Source organism: Gopherus evgoodei, chromosome 10 (genome assembly GCF_007399415.2).
Source record: "Gopherus evgoodei ecotype Sinaloan lineage chromosome 10, rGopEvg1_v1.p, whole genome shotgun sequence".
Classification (NCBI taxonomy): Eukaryota; Metazoa; Chordata; order Testudines; family Testudinidae; genus Gopherus; species Gopherus evgoodei.
The window spans coordinates 26,246,000-26,258,669 of NC_044331.1; positions in this window are offsets into that span (position 1 = coordinate 26,246,000).

The following is a 12,670-nucleotide window of genomic DNA, read 5'->3' on the forward strand; positions in this document are numbered from 1 at the left end:
ACTCACCTTTTCTTGTCTTTCTGTAGTAAGTTTCTAGCCTTGTTCATTGTGAAGAAAGTCTTGACATTGTAAAGTGACTGTTAGTGTTAATGATTATATGTTAATGTATAGTGTTAATGCCTAGAGGCCCAAACAGAGAGCAGCGTCCTGTGGCCCCATGCCCTCGCTGCACATCCCCTTACAGTATGGCATAGTACAAAAGCGGCTCTGCCTCTATTTCACTCCTGCTGTGATGGTGCTCTCCCCACTCTATATCACCTCCCAGGCTGAGGTGACTTGGCCCTGCATCTAAGTCATGTAACAATTTCATCCCCTTCAGGGTACCCAAAGTTCAAAAGAAACAAATTCTTCCCTTACCTCAAGGAGGCCTTGATGCGCAGTGGTCTTCCCTGGTTTTTGGCGCAACCAAACATCTCTCCCACAATGAGAGTTGCAGGTCTGCTCTCCCACACAGCCAGGCACCAACTAAGCTGGGCACTCCCTTTTTAGCTTCTCTCCCAAAGCCTGACACCAGTTTCAGGTGCCAGTGCTGACTGAGCTCCCAGCAACCCATTACAGTAAACCCTATCACAGTTCCATTGTTCTGGGCATTCTATAAACATAGGAAAAGACAATCCCTGTTCAGTCTTTCAAAAAATGAGAACATAAAGTTCTTTTTCAACCTGATCCTATGAGGTCCTGGGCATCCTCAACTCCTACTGAAGCCATTAGTAGTTGAGGATGTCCAGCACCTTGCAGGATCAGGCCATTTGTAAAGGAAATCATGTGGGCAATTGGATTGTCAATGTTACTATGGGGTGCGGTACCATAGGCCTATTCCAGACTGTCTGACCAAGATGCAGAAGTTGTGAACTGATTCAACAAACTATTTTTATGAGACATCAGGAAACACTCAATAAGCACACAGCAGAACTTAAAAGTAAATAACTGGATACTTGTTAATACAGTAGTCTAATTTAGGCCTACATATTGATGGGTCAAACAAATGAATAAGCAGTATCTGAAAGACTGAAGAAGCTTGGGGTTCTGGAATAGTACTTAAAATGGACTCCAGACAAAATGATAGATTTGTTGCAGGATGAGAAACCAGCAAGTAACAGTATTTACCTGCTGTAAACGCTTCAGACCACATGAAAGAAGAAGTCAAAAGATAAGCAGTAAACACTACATTTATACATCATGCTAGCTCAGAGGGTTGAAGAGTGTTCTGTTTAAGAGTGGTGTGCAGCAAGACCACTATTTTAGAACTTGGTTGCCTAGAGCTAGGCATCTAAATTCATATTGAGACACTTAAATTAGTAGCCTGATTTTCAGAGGTGGTGAGCACCCATAATTTCCTTTGTAATAAGGGAAAACTGCACATACTCAACACCTTTGAAAAATAAGGCTATATTTATTTATGAGCCAAAGTAATATCAGTTCAGGTCTGAAAATGTTAGTCCAGGTAAATACAATTGCTGGTGAATATTTAAATTGCAAATATGTTTTAGGAGGACTTATGCTGTACAGAATTACAGAGCAAAGAGCTAAATTCTGCTCTCAATTACACCTGTGCAAATTAGGAATAATTCCACTTACGTGGAAGAAGTAGAAACCTGCAAATAAGGATCAGTCATGCTGACTAATACATGACAAAGACACTGGGCTTGATTTCCCACTGCCTTTCATCTTGTGTATTCATTTACATTTGTGTAAAATGAGTGTAAAACCATCGCAGAACGGTAGCTTTTTATATGCACTTTGCCCAAGTGTAAATGACTCATGGCAACATCTACTTGAGGAAGGCTATCACTATCCATCACAGCTTTTATACTTAAAGGCATCTACTTTCCTTGTCTGATGCATATACCAAGGCTTCTGCTATGCACAGTATAAAAAAAAAATGTGGAAATATATTTCAAACCAAATAACCTCAGAGAGGTTCACTAGTTAGAACCAAACTGTCCAATTTTAGGTCCCAGTCCTACAAATGATTTTAAATAAGAAAAAAAATGGAGATATACCTATCTCTTAGGACTAGAAAGGACCCTGAAAGGTCATTGAGTCTGCCTTCACTAGCAGGACAACTACTGATTTTGCCCCATATCCCTAAGTAGCCCCTTTAAGAATTTAAGAATTGCACTCACAACCCTGGGTTTAACAGGCCAATGCACAAACCACTGAGCTATCCTGCCTCCCTATACCTGTGCTTAACTTTAAGCATGTGAGTAGTCCCACAGGAATATTTGCAGGGGTGAGGTCTTAAACTTTTCCACTCTGTACATATTATTTTAATTTTATATTTTGTAATACACCTCTACCTCGATGTAACGCTGTCTCCAGGAGCCAAAAAATCTTACCGCGTTATAGGTGAAACCATGTTATATCGAACTTGCTTTGATCTGCTGGAGTGCACAGCCCCGCCCCTCCGGAGCACTGCTTTACTGTGTTATATCCAAATTTGTGTTATATTGGGTCACTTTATATCGGGGTAGATTTTTTGAGTTACAAATGAAATAAAAAACTGACAAACTTGATTCCATTATGAATCTGAAAGAAAAATCCTTTCACTATAGTTCAGCCATTCTCCCAAGTGTTCGGAGGTGAAAACTAATGCCAAATTTGAAGAAAGCAAGAGTTTGACTTAGGCCTTGTCTACACTGGGGTTCTCTGCACTGGTGTACTAGAGCAGTGATTCCCAAAATTGTTCCGCTGCTTGTGCAGGGAAAGCCCCTAGTGGGCCAGGCCAGTTTGTGTACCTGCCGCGTCCACAGGTTCGGCCGATTGCAGGTTGGTACACATACCAACCCGGCCTGCCAGGGGCTTTCCCTGCACAAGGGGCGGAACAAGTTTGGGAACCACTGAGCTAGAGTAATGCACTCTCCTAATGTAGCTGTGCAATACCAGCATACACGTGAGTGTAGCTGCACAGGTGCTAAAAACCTCATTGTAGACAAAGCATTATAACAGTGGTTCCAAAACTTTAACAGTCCATGAACCCCTTTCACTAAACTGTGAAATCTCATGAACCCCCTCCTAAAAATGAATATTTCCAGGGATTTAAGTTTAAATTTCTTAAGTGTGATGGATGCGCTTGCTTTGCTATGCATAGCTTTTGGAAGCCCAGAACCACTGCCAGCTCCCCTGCTGACAAGCAGGGCTCGGGCTGCCAGCCCCAACTGCCTGGCCCTGCTCTTCTTGGGACTCGGGCTGCCAGCCCCGTGCGGATTGCTGGGGTTCGGGTTGCCAGCTCCCAAGCTAACAGGCAGGGCTCAGGCTGCCAGCCCCAACTGCCCGGCCCTGCTCGTCTTGGGGCTCGGGCTGCCAGCCCCGTGTGGAGCGCTGGGGTTCAGGCTGCTGGCTCTCCCGCTGATGGGCAGGGATCAGGCTGCCAGCCCCAAATGCCCGGCCCCGCTCTTTTTGGGGCTCGGGCTGCCACCCCCGTGCGGAGCGCTGGAGTTCGGACTGCTGGCTTCCCCGCTGACAGGGGCAGTGCTCGGGCTGCCAGCCCCAACTGCCTGGCCCCATTCTCCCTGGGGCTTAGGCTGTCTGCCCTGCAACCGGGTCCCACCTGCTGCCTCCAATTCCCAGGGTCCTCTGGCCACCATTCATGAAATTTTTCTGGCAACCCCCCTGTAATGTTCTGTGAACCCCCAAGGGTTCGCAAACCCCACTTTGGGAACCACTGCCTTATAAGAACATAAGAACAGTCATGTGCTGGAACCCTGCAGGACAGGACAGCTGTCCGCACTAGTGGGTGAACTTCAAAGATAGTGAGGAGGAAGCAGAAAGTCAGAAATCTTTTGGAGGGAAGAAAGGACTTGCCTGTATACAGGCAGCCTCCGCTGAGAGCTCTTGATGGTGGGTAAGAGCTGCCCCTCAGCATTGTCTGGTTGATTCCAAAAGCCTTGAATTGTGTGTCCCCCACCCCTCCGCCTTTTCTGTAGTTCAAATACCACACAAACCACACAAAAGTTTTGGTGTTTAAAGACCACTAACCTATTTTCCAGGATTTTCTCCTCTGTGCCTTAGCACCATTTTGTGATTTGCTTGTTTTTTTCTTCTAATCTGAATGGCCTCTGGCAATTAAATTGGGGAATACACCATCTGATGCTTTCAAAGAAAAATTTATCCCTGTCCTTCTTACAAGTAGACAGATAACGTAGAGCGATGTGGGAGTATATGTGCATTCATTGTGGCCACAGAAAGAGCTGTGGTCTCTCCTCTTGTGCAGGGCCAAAGAAAGACTTATATGGACACAAGGCTTACAAATAAAGATATTTTGCTGTCTTATCCCCAGACCAGGAACAAGACAAGGGCTCTCTAGAAACCTGGCTTCACAGAAAGACTTATATGGACACAAGGCTTACAAATAAAGATATTTTGCTGTCTTATCCCCAGACCAGGAACAAGACAAGGGCTCTCTAGAAACCTGGCTTCACAGATGCCTTGGTCCTCTTTTAGTGTGTCCATCTGGGGATGACTCTCTTCATGCATCCCAGCATTATCCCCAAGGCATCTCCCATGCAGTTCTCTTTGTTTGTTATCATTCACATGAAGCACTCAGGAAAATAGGATGCAATAGTTGATAATTAACCTGACCAATTTTAATTGATATCTCAGTACTTATGCTTTCAATAAGGCCTGGAATGATTAAAAGGTCTGGCTTACCTAGAAAACTTTCAGGGTCACATGCCAAGAACTTGAAAAAACTGCAGGACAATCAGATCAATTAGTGTCATGGAACTACCTGAATTCTAATGGCTCATAGCATTAGTGTATGACCAATACTCCCCTTCTCTAGTTCCATCCTCCAGTACAGGGGGTGGCATTGCTACCTGACCTGGTAGTTGGTAGCCAACCTTGAACATACTGAAAAGATCTGATTAGGTTAACGTGAGGGATAGATCCAGTGATGGATCTGGTCCCATCTCTTCTCTCTAGCAAAGGAGAAGTGTTTTCCATCACTCTAGTTATGGAAAATGTTCTCAAGACACCATACTTTCTGGTCTTGATTGTTTGCTGCCTTTAAATTTGTAGTCATTTAAACTTGTGAGAAGTGGGTGTAATCAAAATTTTACACTCACTTTGCACAAGTGTAAATGACTGTTACCAGAGGCAAGGGAGCGAGGAGCCAGGCTCATTCAAACCTAGTGTTAGCCGGCCATGGGACCTAGGTGGTAGGTAGATAGGAAGCTTTAATTCTCTCAGAGTAACTCACAGATCATGTAATTTCTGTAAGGAAGATAAGATTAGATTAGCTTCACCAGACCTGACTAGGTTCTAGAGCAGGGGTGGGCAAACTTTTTGGCCTGAGGGCCACATCTCAGTATAGAAATTGTATGGAGGGCTAGCTGGGGCAGGGGATTGGGGCATACAGGGAGGATGAGGGTTCCAGGTGGGGATGCAGACTCTGGGGTGGGGCTGTGGATGAGGAATTTGGGGTGCAGGAGGGTGCTCCAGTCTGGGATAAAAAGGTTTAGAGGGTGATCAGGGCTGGGGCAGGCAACTGGGGGGAGCTTGGGGTGCAGGATCTGGGCAGCCTTTACCTGAAGTGGCTCCTGGAAACAGCGCCCTGTCCACCTCCAGCTCCCACATGGAGGCGGGGCCACATCACTCTGTGCGCCGCCCCATCCACAGGCACCGCCCCCGCAGCTCCCATTTGCCGCAGTTCCCAGCCAATGGGAGCTGTAGAGCCAGCAGTTGGGGCAGGGGCAGCGTGTGGCGCCCCCTGGATTCCCCTGCTTCTTGGAGCCATGTGGAGCGGAACAAGGCAGGCCCCTGGCCCCGCTCCCTTGCTGGAACACTGGAGCGGGGGAAGCTCCCAACTCCGCTCCCCAGCAGGAGCTCGAGGGCTGGATTAAAAGGTCTGATGGGCTGGATGTTTGCCCATCCCTCTTCTAGAGTGTTGCAATTAGTTTTAAACCCTTTAATTCTATAGGCTCTCTTTCAGCACTACTGAACAATAAATCTCTTGCACTGTATAATTTGAAACTTGGCTTGACTGTTCCATCTGAGAAACTTTTAGCTGTAGTGTTCTTAGAGCTCTACTTACCTGTCTTCACAGCCAAAAGAAGGTAGTAGAGGGAAAAGATATTAACTACTATAATAAAATACTTCCCAAAAGTGCAGAGTGGATCATGAGGACATATTCCAAACATGTCTTTGTACCAGCCTTAGGATAGAGTGTCACTGGAAGAACAGAGCAGATATTACAAGCTTTGGAGTGATATTGGAGTGAATCAGGGTTTAACATGAGAGGTGTCTCTCTGTTTTCAGTATTGTTTAATATTTCCTATTTATGCCCATGTTGGTGGATGATGAAGCACTAGCTAGTCCATCAAAGAGCTCCCTGTGATCAGAGCCCTGCACAAAGCCCTGTTTCCTTCAGCGGTGCTCCACGCTGGTGCAGAGGCCTGCCGGTTCAGAGCTCCTTGCAGAATCAGAGCCTGAGATGGAGCAACAAACACAGGTATCATGCGTGGCAGCTCAGTCTTTTCCTTCTTTCTCCCATCCCCTTCCTGAGCCCCAGCAGTGGACTGGCGTGGCAAGGGCCTGCAAGGAGAGATGTGAAGAAGTGTTTCTAACACATTGTGTCTACCATCCATGGTCAATAGTGCACAGAGGGAGGCAGATGACCTTTTATCTCTTCAAATAAAGGGTTTCCAACTGCAATTTAGCATGGCATGATGACACCTCAAATCAAGTCTCAGTACACAACATGGTAACATACTAAATTAAAACAAGCAGCAGCAGAGGGCTACTAGGGCCAGTCCCACCCTTACTTGAATCCCCAAATTCTGTGTCTCCCAGACCTACTATTCCCCAGTGGTAGGAACCTCCAAGCTGGATCTATGGATTTAAATTCTGTTGGACCCACAGACCCGTGGACTTGGATACACAAATGAATGGGATGTGTCCTTGATCTTACACTGCTTGAAGGCATCTTAGAGGCCTTCCAATTCCTGGAGTCTCATGAGAAATTTCCTTGTGTTCCCTCCGATACAAAAAAGGGCTGTCAATGGCAGCACTTGGTCCGTGGTGTCTACTCTTGCGAGCAGGCAATAGAATGAATTTTTCAAGATACCTGTTCTCAAAGAGGTTGCTCCCTAGAGTGGATGGAAAGAAAAACGCTACTCACATGTTTGTGTTTTTCTTGTTTTGTGTCTCAAAAACATGACATTTGTAAAACAACAGTGCGTTGCCAGGCCTCAGAATTGTTTGTACTGTCCCTATATGGCAGCCCTTTATCCTCAGTGCACGAGTGAAATGGCATGTCAGGAACAGGCCAGCTAAGATCAAACCAATCATTCAGCACCACTACCATTCTGTAACCATCTCTTCACAGGTCCAGCCCTCCTTGGCCAGCTCTTCAGCTCTTCTCCCTTCCTCACATTCACCTTTAACCCCCCCTACACCCACACCCACACCATTCCTTCATAGTGTACTTCCTCTGGTCAGTGTGCTCCGTCCTGAGGACCCCCTTGCTCACATAGCCTCCTTGCTGCTATGGCTGCCTCACATGACTGACTCTTCAGAACAGCCCTCCTAAAAGCCCACTGCACCTTAGATGCAGGTTTGTTGATTACAACGGCCCTGTTTGCTTGCAAGAATGGCTCTATAGATGCCTAGTCGGTCCACAGCAGGCAATGTCTGGCTTCTACTCCATGATCATCTGCTAAAACCAGGCTTCCTTTGGCTAAAGTCCAACACCAAGATATAGATTTTCACAGCCAGATTTCAAATAACATTACTGAGCAACATGGTTCTTTCCAATCCTGGTCTTTACATTAAAGAAATTAGAGTTCCTTGTGGCTGGAATCCTTAAGGGATAGCAAGGCTTGTCTGAAGACAATGAGGCTCATTTTGATTTCCAATTGGGTGTATAGAGTCTTTACTACTCTCCTAGTGTGGGAGAAAGTCCAGTGTTTATAGCATATTGATGTCCTATTTCTAATTAGACCCCTTCATCCAGTTAATTATTTTAAATATTATTTTTCTTTGTTGATATCAATGAGGAGGAAAAATGAAATAGCCATTACTCTAGGATACCTGCAATTTACAATATCTGTGGAAAAACTGATGTGGCGGTGGGTCAATTGTAAACGTTACTATTATTGTATGATTTTTAGATTGTATAAAAGAGAGATTCAGTGAAGTGTGAATGATATTTATAAAGAACAGATTGCTGTGTCTTTTAAAATAGGTCAAGTTTTTGGCCTAGTTTCCTTGGAAGTGTCCCTTTAAGCTATGGGGTTTGACCGTCCATGATGGTGTCTTTGCTTTTTTCCTTAGCCACCTCTTCACATGGTTCTAGCTGTGAGGGAAGAGATGTTTGAATATAAAAACACCATGGAAAAGAGCAGAGATACCCTTCAGAAATTCTTAACTAGTTCCTATGAACAATAAAATCCTGGAGACATCCATGCTTTCCCATTACTTATAGTCCAGTTCTTAAACAGATGTGATTCTCAATTATATCTTTGCCATCTTAAAAATAAGATGTTATGTCAGTAAAGTTAACAACTCTGCAAATGAGGCTTAAGTTTTGTGGACCTTTACCTGTTAACTCTTGATGAAGAGGGTCGATGAGACTTAGATATGTAAAGATCTAGAAAAGGCCAAAGTTGTGTGTTTTCAATATTTACATTAATTAAAAAAAGCTTACATAGTTTTAAAAAAAGAATTATACAAAAAAAAAAGTTCCTAACTGTAAATGTAGTTAAGCACTGGAAGAAATTACCTAGGGAGGTTGTGGGATTGTAGGTTTTTAAGAATAGGTTAGACAAACACCTGTCAGGGATGGTCTACATAATACTTATTTCTTCCTCAGTACAGGGGACTGGACTAGATGACCTATCAAGGTCCCTTCCAGTCCTACATTTCTATGATGCTGAAAATAAGATTCAGCATAAACAATACAGTACTTTTATGATCAAATCCATGCCACCTATCCTGCATTAGGCTAAAATGCAGCTGTCAGCTATCAAAGCAAAATGAATCGTTATGTCTACATTTGTTATACTAAGGATAGACGTTCAGGATATATACATGGACAGGGGGTGATCCTAGCATCCAATATTAATGAATATAGAATAAATACCATCTGTTTGTACATGTAGATAGCAATCTGGCACATAATAAATTTATGGATATAACCTAACTCTGAAAGAGTAACTTCCAGTATAACATAAGGCTCATCCTAGAAAATAGAAACACATAGGGCTCGATTGTGCCTGGCCTTAATACAGGTATAGAATGGGGATGTGGAGGGCAAGGAGCCTTTCCCCAACATTGTAGCCCCTGGAAAAAGGGAAGCACAATCACAGGCCTTATGCCTGGAGAGGTAAAAGGACTGCTCCCTCCTAGCATCCGCAGGGACGCAAGACACTCCTCTCCACTCTTACCTGGGGCGGATAGGGGAGCATTTCTCACTGCAGCCTCCTAAAGTATGTATGGGCTATGGTGCAAGTTTTTCCCCCCCTGCCAGGCTGTTCCAAAGGGATTGTGCCTCTTGAGACAAAACCCCTCCCAAATCTACCCATGGGCACGAGGATCTCCACAGTCTCCAAAGCAGAGCTGTTAATAAGTAGCACAATCTTTACGTTTAAGTGTTATTTATATTAACATACTGAAGAGCTTTGTATTTCCTATCATTGCTAGCTACATGTTTTCTGGCAGCATATATATATGCTACTGCTCCAACAGTTAGATTACATACCAATTGCAGACTGTGGGCCCAATGGTGCAGACCCATTTAAATTCACATTAAAGTCAATGGAAAGACTCTCTCATTGATGTCAGTACGAGTTGGATTGGGCCCTGTGCATAGAACAGCTACAGTATCAGGCTCCGACTGACTGTGACAGTGTTGGGAATATGCCTGTATCAAATTGTGAATTTCATTTAGTGCTGTATCATCTATGATTGTAACCTGCACTGTAGACTAGAACTCCCATTTTGTATTGATCATACTTTGTGTTCTGTGTTGAGGGCCATTTGATTTGGTATACACATATCCTGTTTGTTATTAATAAAAAAGCTGGATAAGAGGAGGGGTTGTATCTCACCTTCTGAGCGGCTAACATAGGAAAAATCATCCAGACAGCTCCCATGGACTTGTGGCCTTCTACATAGTCATCACCCCCCTACGAAACGAGGGTCTTGTGCATGTGAACCCAGCCTGATTAGACATGGGTTTTTACAGTGGAAGCTCCTGACCAAGACTGTTTACAAGCAGGAGGTGTCCTGTGTGCGGGGGGTGGGGGGTGGGAAGAGAACATTTAGTTTCCAGAGAAGAGGGGGCAGAGGCTGCAGACAAGGTCCTACTACTGCCCTGAGGTGCTCAACCTGAGACACGTTGGCCTTATTTGCTGAGGTCTTGATCATCTGCAGCTCCCATTGACTTACACGGGAGCTGTGGGTGCTCAGCGCTTCTGAAAAGCAGGCCCAAGATGTTTTAAGTTGGTCATCCAAAAGTGGAGGCACCTAAAATCAGAGGTCATTAAGTCCTGCATTTTGTTGACCCCAAACTACCATTAAACTCAATGGGAATTTTGGATATGCAAGAAATGCAGGACTGAGCCCTAATTGATATTAGTAGCTGATACCTTAGTTATAATTTTGCTAATACCAAGAAACTTTATCAACATTTTGTTTGTATTGTATTGATATAAAGCCTGGTTGAATAAGAGTGTCTCCAGTGAAGATGTATGTATTTCATTAAGCCATTTTGGTGAATGAAAATTTAAAATAAAATAATATACATCTGTAGTCCATTTTGTTGTTCAGGATTTTAAAGTTCTTTACAAACGTTACCATCTGGCTAGATATTTATATGGTTTCATTATCATGGTTTATAGTCACACAAATCTATCAAAATCACTTCACACAACAATAAAATCCAACAACTTCTGGCTTATCTTGAAGGAACAGATCACAGTAAGATGAAGAGGTTTTTAAGGGCTGACTCACTCTGCTTTCCCTTGTGTTCTTACAAATTTTTACGCAAGACTTTTAAGGATGAACTAAAAATTGAGGGTGCAATTCTGACATTCTTAATTATGCCTTAGTATCTTAGTCTGTGAGTCGTCCAACTGAAAGGTGCTGCTCAACATGAGTGTGGAGTTGCAGAATCACAGATGGGAAGGCCCTCAGGATTCAGCCTCATTTGTTTTCAGTTTGGGTCTAGCTGAAGAACTGAAGATTTCTATTTGCTGAGGTCAAATTCAGACACAATTTATGTTTAGTATGTCTGGTTTGCAAGCCTGCTAGGAATTTCCCCTAACACAGAGTTCAGAGAAGAATGAACATTACTTATTTCTTACCAGAGCAAAATGCATCAAATCTGAGCCTGCTCATTGCTGTTGCTTTCTGCTACCACACAGAGGATCTGAATTCAAGTCCTGAACTTGGTGCTCTGTTTTCCAGACATGCAGGAGTTGAGTGCTTCATGGTCATGAATAAATCAACAGAAGGAAAGTTAGGATGGAGTATCTCTCCTGTCTGCTAGACTGAGGGCACAGAACCATTGGGGACTGGACTAGATGATCTCTTGAGGTCCCTTCCAGTCCTATGATTCTATGACTGTTTAGCCTGCAAGATGTGGTTCATTATCCATGGGGCTGAAGTCTTGCCCTCCTCCCATCTAGGCTCTGGATCCAGTTCAAAGCCAAAATTAGGCTTCCAAGAAAATACACAAGGTAATGGGGATGAATCTAGATGACAGTTGTGAGGAGTTAGCCTTCACTGACATGCTTGGGTTGGATCCTGATCCTACTGAAGTCACTTCCAAAACTCCCATCAGCTTCAATAGGAGCAGGATGATGGCCTTTATCCAAGACATTCCCAATGCATTCATGGTTTATAGCAAATCCCACTAATCAATACAAAAATGACTGCAAGTTATAATATAACAGAGCCAACAAGCAGGCTGCTATCCTATACTGAGACCTCTTATTCTCTTCTTCAATGCTTAGCCAAACAATCGGCCGTAGCAATTGTTCGCCATTTGGTCCATTCCTGTGTGGCCCAGGAGTCCAACATTGTAAGAGACGGAATGAACCCATGTAGTAGGGGTCTGCCTCTGGGCTGCATCCACGACTCAGTTGGTGGAATTTTATGCAGGATGTTACAAGCCACACAGAGAATGCTATTCACTGGAATGTCTGGTGGCATTTTCACAACATGTCCGAAAAATGTAAGATGCCATCTGCGGACAATGGCCCCAGTAAACATTTGCATTATAAATGAAGTCATTCCACTTTATGCCCAATATACGACATTGGCATTTTGCGTGGAAAGCCTCCAGCTTTGCCCAGTCTGAGCGGCATAGCGTCCATGTTTTGCAACTGTACAACAGTATGGAGAGGATACAGCTCAAATCGATCCTGCGCTTGGTTGTCATGCTGAGATGATGTTGATTCCATATATGTTGTAAATGACCCATAGCTGATTCTGCAATGCCAATCCAATAGAGAACCTCCATGTGAGAGTTGGAGGAACTGGTGAGTATAGAACCCAAATAGCAGAAGCTGGAGACTGCTTTGACAGTTTGATTATTCAAGAGATTGGAGTCACAGGTGGACCTGGTCACAAATTTTGCAGCTTGGTCTTTGCAACCTTAGCTGACTCCTCCTCCATTTCCTGGAGTGCCTCCCAAAAGCTGTTGGGGCTCTGTACTAAAAGAGCA